The sequence below is a fragment of the Mytilus galloprovincialis genome, chromosome 10 (genome assembly GCF_965363235.1).
Source record: "Mytilus galloprovincialis chromosome 10, xbMytGall1.hap1.1, whole genome shotgun sequence".
Taxonomy (NCBI): domain Eukaryota; kingdom Metazoa; phylum Mollusca; class Bivalvia; order Mytilida; family Mytilidae; genus Mytilus; species Mytilus galloprovincialis.
In genome coordinates, this window is record NC_134847.1 from 19,118,784 (window position 1) to 19,128,274 (window position 9,491).

Sequence of the window (9,491 nt, forward strand, 5' to 3'; positions counted from 1 at the left end):
TTTTTATCGTTTTGAATTTTTCCTCAGAGTTTTTGAGATTAAACTTTTTGTAACATTTCAAGTTTTAGAGTCGTGTTAATGCAAAACAACATTTTTTTTTTTAATATTTTTTTTTTTATTTAAACACATTCTTACACCAGTACTTTATATAGTTTAGGCACCAAACAATATTAAAATAGATGAGCAATTTAATTAGCTGTCTTTTGAATTTTTGGCTTTTGAAGATTGCTAATCATACAATTTATACCTAAATTATTTTCTCGTGGGAAGAATATAATCATTTTTACATTCAAATTGCATCATAGTGCAATGCAATTTACAAATTGTTGAAAATACCTTGAAGGTAAAATATATCACATTGATACTATTATGTAAACTTCAAAGTTAATTCTTTTACCTCAAAGTGCGTATTTAAATGAAAAGGTATTTTTCTTTTACGATTGATCCGATAAAATTCTAGATCTGACATGCCCTATAGTGATCATTTGAAACTGCTCTTATAAAGGTTAAAAACATACACACCACGTGTCAATGAACTTAAGTCGCTTGCTAATGCATGGTAAAATCCTATAGGTTTCACAAAATGCAGTGCCTAATAAGGTGAAAAAAAACATCGTTAATCTTATCAATACATGAGTAATAACGCCGTCGGATCTAAACCCCAGAATGAGTATTTGTAAACAAGATTTGGGTAACAAATACATTACTAATATCTCACACTATTCGAGAAAATAATTTACTCGGGTAAACGCTAGAAATGTTTTTTCCTGCTTTCTTATCAATATACCCGTATTGTGGTTTATTTTCGAGGGGTGTGAAATTTCGCTATTTTTGCGGATAGAACAAATTGGCCAAAATTCCGCCTATATAAGTCGCTTATCTGTATCAACCCGATACACCAATATAATACAAAGGGCTCTGTTTGAGCGAGTATATTTGATGAGGGTTGATACAGTATGTAATATTGAATAAGCAATATCAAATACACTTTATTATATACATGTACCTCCAGTACAACTAATTAAGATGTCTTTCACGAAACATGACGTAAAACATTTTTGTCAAAGCGGGTTGACATAGAAAACGCGATAATCAATACAAATCTAACAACTTTTCGGAAAGGCGTGTGATCCTACAACCATATGCAATGTTTAAATAAAAAAAAACATATATCTTTGGCCGAATATATCATTTTAAAGTGTGAATTTGGTAAGCCGCGTCTAAAATTACGTTTTGCTTCAATGTTTATGGAATATGTAAATAAACTCATTATAAATACCAGAATTGAAATTTTGTATTAACGCCAGACGCACGTTTCGTCTACAAAAGACTCATCAATGACGCTCGATTAAAAAAATAGTTAAAAATGCGAATTAAGTACGAGGTTGAAGAGCATTGAGGACCCAACATTTTAAAAGTCTTACCAAATCAGCTAAGGTAATCTATTCCTGAGGTAGAAAAGCCTTAGTATTTAAAAAATTTAAAGCTTTGAAAATGTTTTTTAAATTCAAAGAAACACCTCTTTCAACTATTCAATAAGTACAATAGTTTGTTTATTTGAAAATTAAAATGAAGATTGAACATCTCTTTAACATTGTCCAATCACAACACATGATAGTTCGACAAAGAGTTTCATTGTTCACGTGTCGGAGGAAAACGAGGGAGACATTCGTATATCAAGTAAACGGTACAAGTAAGAAAAAATACACCGAATTTTATGAAAACTAAACGCGCCAGATAAATTTCAGGCAAAGTTTTGATTTCCCCTATAAATTGAACAAAATAATATCCCAAATTCTCATATTTGTCGCCATTTCAGACTTGTTATTACCCTTTTCTGAATTCATGGAAATATTTTGAAACTTGAATTATCTTAAACTTGCAGTAAGTTGTTAGCTAATAATCCATATCGAAGGCCTCACATTGACATTCAGAAAAAAAAAGCTTTAAAAAGTGTTGTTTCGTGACTTATGGTTTTATAAAAGGTATGTATAAGGAACTGTAGTGCTCGGATTTTATTCTCCTCGTTCATAAAAAACCTTTTATCGTCCTTTCAACCCAAGTTACATTTATACAGGGTTTTTTTTAATGCACACAAGGCAACAAACAATAACATAAGTAGTACTTTGAAATAGAAAAATTATTAGGGACTTTCTGTTTTGAATTTTCCTCGGAGTTCAGTATTTTTGTGATTTTACTTTTAGAGTAACATAATATACGACACATGAAAAACAATCACACTGATACAGATAAAAATATTTTAATATAAAAGTGATGTATTTGACAGATTACAACTGTGAATAAAGGATAATGCGGTCGCATATGGCGATAGTGGGGAGCCAATGAAACGAACATATGTGATTGTCAAAAACAGTCCTGATAAACCTATTCTCAACATTCGTTAAAAAAATGTCCAAACTAAACATTTCAATTATCTCGGAAACGTCTATAGCAATTGCACAATGTTGTTGCAAACGACTCCTTCATCCAGTCATCATTGGAACTTTCAGTAGACGTCATCTCATCAAGTGGTGTTACATGCCTTAGTCATTTTAATTTCACGCTTCCATTGCGTTTACCAACGATTGTTGCAAGTCTTGGAAAATCCTATATTGTCTAGCGGTCAGAGTTAGCTGCAATGGAATGGTATAACATATTTTGTTGATATGGTTTTATATCAGCTATAAAATCCAGTCCATATTATTTGCATAACTAGTATCAAAAACGGCGTGAATAAGAATCTAAACAAATCTTCTAACCACCCGTTTACTATTCTTAAGTCTGTCTCATATTCTATAACATTAATTTCCCATCCACAAATATATGGACGAATTTCAACTGTGTTCTTTCCAGTCATTTCTTCTTCAAACGATATCAAACTCTTCCAAAATCCTTGATTTGGATGAATAAAACGTCTTTCATTAAATACGTGATCGTATGCATTCTTCAACGTCATATTATCATATTTCACAAGATATGCTAAGCAGACGCTGACTGACCTACTCATGCCTGCAATACAATGCACGAGTACTTTTCCGCCATTGTTTCTAACCATGTGAATATAGTCAATACACTGGTCTATATATTTCAATAAATTTTCTGAAGCACTGTCTTTCATTTCAACTCGCAAAATATTAGTAATACCAGAGGGATATTGAAAATCTTTTAGCTCAGTTGCTGTATTCAACACGTGCGTAATACCGTACTTCTTCAGTCTATGTTCATTGATAGACGCGACACCAGATAAAAACAGATATTCCCGTAATTGAGCTACAGAATTAAAGCCTTTCATTTTTTCTGAAGAGAGAAAATGTATAGATATATTAAATAAAGCAATTATTCCAAGTATTTAACCATAGTTTGTTTTTATATATACAAAACTATATATGATCCATTGTGCATATATGCGTCTATAAGACAATAATATAATTTAGCATGTTTTAAACCGTTTACAATCATATGTCATAATAGCGTGTTTTCGTCATTTTAGCGGTATTTTGACATTGCCATATAAGCCGAGGGTTTGACTAGCCATACCACCAGGTCTAACCGACCATTTGTTTCTTTCTTACAATGACTAACGTCCTGTGCCAAGTCACGAATATGGCAGTTGATATCAGACAGTCCGTTTCTATATATGTTGGTGTTTGCCAAGTTGTAGTTACCCCGATTTTGTTTTTTGTCCATTGATTTATGAGTTTTGAACAGCGGTATACTACTGTTGCCTTTATTTAGTGTTTCTGGTGTTCTGTTCAATGTTTTCGTCTTATAGTTACAGTGTTTCTCTCGGTTTTAGTTTGTTATCCAGGATATGTTTTTGTCTTTTTTGTTGCTCTTCCATCAGTTTCTTTTAAAAATAAAACGAATTTAAACCGATAACACATACATGTATATCTTTATTTGTGCCTATTTTAACTATGTTTATCCTTGTATATACTAGTATATCAAGACCTATATAAGGATATTACACATATAGGAGGAAGTAGCTTAAATCAATGTATTGTTAATTTTAGAACTTACATAGACATATGATAGATGTAAGTATATGTTAATCTCTGTAAAAGTTATACGTAATTTTTAAATGAACCTGGATTAAAACAATGAACTCATTTAAACATTTTCGTATTTTCTTTATATTTGCCTACCTTTCTCTACTTTTATGTGGTGTCGTAAGGAATCCATTATCAACCTATTCGTTCATATGTTCGAATGTTTATAAAATTGAACTATAGATAGATACTTATTACTCACCTTGGATCAAATCCACGTGGAGGAAACCAGCAACTCACAAAACATAAACAAACATCATGGCGACCGAATTTGGATTTTAATAATCGTTATTATCTACCTTTATTACACCGTGTATTGAAATTCAAAACCATTTAAATTAAATCAATATAAAATTATTCTCGATATAATAAATGAATGTGTGAATTTAAATGGCCATGAAATATCATAAACATTACAACAAATAAACTCATCATAGAAGCAGCAACTTATTTGCAGATTAAGCATGATATGAGAATATGATTCAAATGTTAAGTATTATAAATATTTTGATATGAGCGTCACTGATGGGTCTTATGTAGACGAAACACGCGTCTGGCGTACAAAATTATAATCCTGGTACCTTTGATAACTAATAATGTCATTGTTACTACTTAGCTCTGCAAGAAAAATATGATATGCATATCTTTTGATTTTGCTAACAATAATTTGTTTTGATTTGTCACTTGTTCTATATTTTAACAAAGACACTATTGATCCAAAACGTATTATTGACCTTAGTACACACAAGTATTGACTTATGTACGTCAATGTTACCTTTGTTAAACACCTGGTCTATTGATCTGGTAATCAATTATACCTGTGATTATCTATCTGTATATCTGATGTGCAAACAACTGCATGTTCAGTATCATTAAACAAGGCACAAATCCTAGATTATCAAAGGGGTCTACGAGGTTTTATCTTATAATATATAGTGTATTTTTACCGGAGTTTTAGAATCCAAAAGGAGAAAAATATCAGACCCTCATTTTAAAGTCACAAATAATATATACCATCAAGAAGAGAAGTCATCTTATTATTAAACAATCAACAATTTTCACATATTTTTTATACTTTAATTTTAGTTGCCTTGAAAGAAGAAAAATATCCAGAAGCCATAATCATAAATAGTTTATTATTATGATGTATGCATTTTTTTCATCTAACGTTAAGTTAAAAAGAATTAAGACAACGTCACTTAAAAAAGATCCCTAGTATTTCAAACTTGACATACATTGATATTGTCATATTTATGAATTAACTGTTCATTCTAAACTTTGGATTTTCTTAAACAGGAATAGTTAGGCCTTTTCACTTTTTTTTATTGGAGCGTCACTGATGAGTATTTTGTCGAGAAAAAAACCGCACATCAGGGGTTCAGACTTTTAATTTTGATAATTTGATGAGATTATTTGAATTTGTATGCTTCCAAAGATTTCTATGCTCTTATATCTAAAATAAAAAGTTGGTAAGAACTCTGTCAAATGCTGTCAAAGGTTTTGACAATATCGTTCTTACCCATAATATATATTTATATTCGAATTGTAAACGTTGTCAAAATCTCTGGAAAAACAGCAATTTTGGTAGACTATAGAGCTCACCAAAGGTAATCATACATAAGGGAACTATACAAGTAACTCATTAAAATTTTATTTTTACTATGTAAATTCTATGTGAAAACTTTGCCATTTTATTCCCGCGATTGATAATTATACGTGCAGAGAAAACTATGCGTATATCTTTTCGAAGGAATGTAAGTTTTTTTGTTTTTTAACTTTCACTGATCTATAATCTTTGACCGCCATTGTATATATTTTTTTTTAAACAAAACCAAGAAAATTACTTCTAAATCTATTAATAGCATGTTATTTTACATCACTAATACACTTCCTACGTTTGTAGAAAGTAATATTCAACATCAGAAGTCAATCTCAACAATATGGACGATAATATAATTAACAGCCGAATAATTGAATAAATAATTAGCGGATTCTGCTTTTGTCAATTTTTAATACCTTTTTTTCACATTGGTATTCACCTTAATAGTGTTTGCATCTAGGGTATGTAATAATCTAAAGCGAACTTACCTTTTTATTCTGTTAGATTCCAAAGTGTGGCAGCCATATTGATCTAAGTTCTAAAAATAAGCAACACGCGATTACATGCTTAGTTATTCCTCTCGACCAAGTAGACGTACATATATAAACGTAAGTACAGAATCTCCCAAATGATTTAAATACCCTCTATCTATATCGACATTATTTGTCCCAAGAAGTAAAAATTGTGATCAGTTTATTCAGTGTATATTAAGTAGTCAATATTTCACTATTGCTTTCTTTTTACTTTTTGTAAAGTGCGTCCATAAACATATCACAGCAAGTGCATTCTCATTTCGCAATTGAAGTATATCGTTTTCATATGCAAATTACTGCTTGAGACTTAAAATAACCATTCATGTTTATCTGTATCTAAAGAGCGATGTTAAATGATCCATGTGCATTACTTTACAAAACTTACAAGTTGTTATGAACATATTTGTATGTCAATATTTATTTTGCTTCTTACACGAACGAATATTATAAACCGCTAAAGAATAATTTAAACACAGATAAAAAAAAATTTAGATTTAAGTAAAGTAACGTCGTTTTTCGTCATTTCAAAATGCAAAATTCAGTATTTTTTTATGTATTTTTTTTTCTTTTTTAGATTGTATGTCAGAAAGAGTCTGCTTAGTTTAAATTGCAATCTTGTCGTTCAAGGCATGTCGTTTGTTTCTCAATTTGCGCAACTAACAGATTTTCTCTACCTCAGCAGTGCATTCGCCATTACGCGCGAACGTCTACTGGATTTTAGGATAACCCATATCATTAATTGCACATTAGAGGCGCCAAGTCCTAATGAACTTGAAATAAAAACAACATTCCTACAAATCGGTGACAATCCACAGTCCCGTTTAGATGAATATTTTGACAAAGTAGCAGACGAAATCAATGACGTTGTTATGCAGGGCGGAAATGTTCTTGTGCACTGTCTTGGTGGAGTTAGTCGATCCTCGACGATATGTATAGCCTACCTAATGAAACACAAGAAAATGAAACTGAAAGAAGCGCATGATTTTGTGAAAAGTAAAAGAAGAATCATCCGCCCGAATATAGGATTCTGGGAACAACTAGTTAACTATGAAATGAAGTTATTCGGTTCCAATACTGTAAATCTAATTGAAACAAGCACTGGATTAATACCAGATATTTATAGTGACCAAACAAAAAACATGCTCTAGATATTTGCTGTTGTCTTAATCCAAGACTCATGATAAGGATGTCTTTCCTAACCCCCTTGCAATCAGTATTAGATAGTTAAAAACGAATTAAAATAATGAGAGCTGTTTAAATTTTCAAATATTTAAAAGAAGCAACCAGTCATGAACGAAAACAGTATGAACTGTAAAGAAGTACAGATAAAGTAGCTTATTTGGGGTTTAAATTATTATTATGTTCTAATATAATTCTATTCTATGCCATTGCTTTATTGTAACTTTAGCAGTGAAGTAACGACCTTCCAAATTATTTTACTAAAATGCATTTGAATTATTATGAATCGTGTTTTATCGATATTAAGTAATTTTACCAAAGCACACAAGTGAACAATGCCATGATTTTCCAATGAGTATCGGTTGGCCAGACAGAAAGATTCACAGTTCAGTCCTAACATAACGAGTGTCGTCACTTTTGTAGAACACTTTTGAAGAACAAAATTATCCAAATTAATAAACAATTTGCTAAAAAAATTATTACTCTTTAGTCGAAACAACTTCTGATGGACTGGTATAAAGCCTATCAAGGAATTATCAGATACGTACTGCATCTTTCAATGGTACAATCCATATGCTCCGACATCCAAATCATTCAAGCTTTTTTGACACAAATTGGTTTATAGTTAACGAGGATGCCACTAAACATTTTACAAGTTATTTAGGGTGTTCTCTTTTGTTAGTAGACAACAATGTATAAAGTGAAAAGCTCATAAATCCTCCCCCTCAATAAATATTCGTTAGACCAGATACAAAATAGAAGTCGCAAAGGAGCAGTTTGAACACAATTCGATGAATTACGGCCACATCTTACATGTGCACGCAGTTATAGAAGGAGTTGATGAACGTATAGTTGCATATAATTGCTTACATCCACTTCATTTGAACTTTGATAGATAGTGGCCATATTTGGCAATCATACCACCTCTCCTTATTTTTATTTTGTTGAAAAAAGTCACTTGAGCATTCAAATGTACTATTCCAAATATATTTCTCTTGTTTATTCGTGTGGTTTAGCCTCTGTTATGAAACCTTCACCTATCTTCATTTTTTGAACAAGGGTTCGGATTTTGGCCATTTAAAACTGTAATGAAACACAGAAAATACACAGCACGTATTTCCAAAATAAATGTCAGTGCCACTGATCTCAGAATCTAATAATATCCGGCTTCTCTCAAATACAGTATAAACAAAGACGACAAACAATAAAAACACATGCAATAACATCAATCTGGCATCTGCATCATCTGAGTTTGAATCATCACAAATATATGTTGTTTAAAATTCCTTTCAGAAAAAAAGATAATTATTTTCAATTCCTTTCGGAACTCCATTTAAACAAATTAATAATAGAAGAACCCTGCACAGTTGGTAAGCATTTTATACCAAGAATACGCGGTAGCGCAAACTCTGATAAGGCAGGTTTCTCATATAGCTTTATTTGGTTCGTTTATATATATTCAACCAACAAAACTATTACATTTCCATGACAATGTGATATTTCGGATTTGAGTGTATTCTATGTCGTAAATGGTAAATTGGGAGTGTACACTGTCACTTGGCAAAAAGTTATTAAAAAAAAGTTGAAAGAATGTCTGCTCAAATACACAATATTGTCACAGATTGCCATCAAGAAAAACCTGCAAGCAAGTTTAGAAAAAAAAAATCTATTAGCTTAGATACGAATATATGTTGAAAACTGCTATAGCAGATGTGATGTATGTGCTTTGCAAAAAGTGACTAGATAGAACACCAAAAGCACCATTGTGGCAATACAACGTCGGTGCCCCTAAGAAAGAGTTGATATTGATATAATATAGCATTTGCCTAGATCAATTCATGGAAATTATCAGAAGCTAGAAGTTGGTTATTATTTTAGTAACTATGTATATGCCATTCCATTGAAAGAGGCAGATGTTGTAGCGCGAACATTTTTTAAGTAGATAATTTTATCTCAATTTTTTGAAGTTCCCTTACAAATATATAAGGACGAGAGGGCTATATTTGAGTCCCATGTAATACCTATTATATAGATATAGGAAGATGTGGTGTGAGTGCCAATGAGACAACTCTCCATACAAATAACAATTTAAAAAGTAAACCATTATAGGTTAAAGTACGGCCTTCAACA

General features: G+C 31.4%; 1 long non-coding RNA gene across 1 annotated transcript; it reads left to right on the top strand.

Moving 5' to 3' along the window:
* The first annotated feature begins 3,916 nt into the window (after positions 1-3,916).
* LOC143049977 (uncharacterized) lies at positions 3,917-7,641 on the top strand. Its single transcript, XR_012970380.1, has 3 exons — positions 3,917-4,037; positions 6,154-6,257; positions 6,757-7,641. It is a non-coding gene; the product is annotated as an uncharacterized LOC143049977 (long non-coding RNA).
* Positions 7,642-9,491: the final 1,850 nt, after the last annotated feature.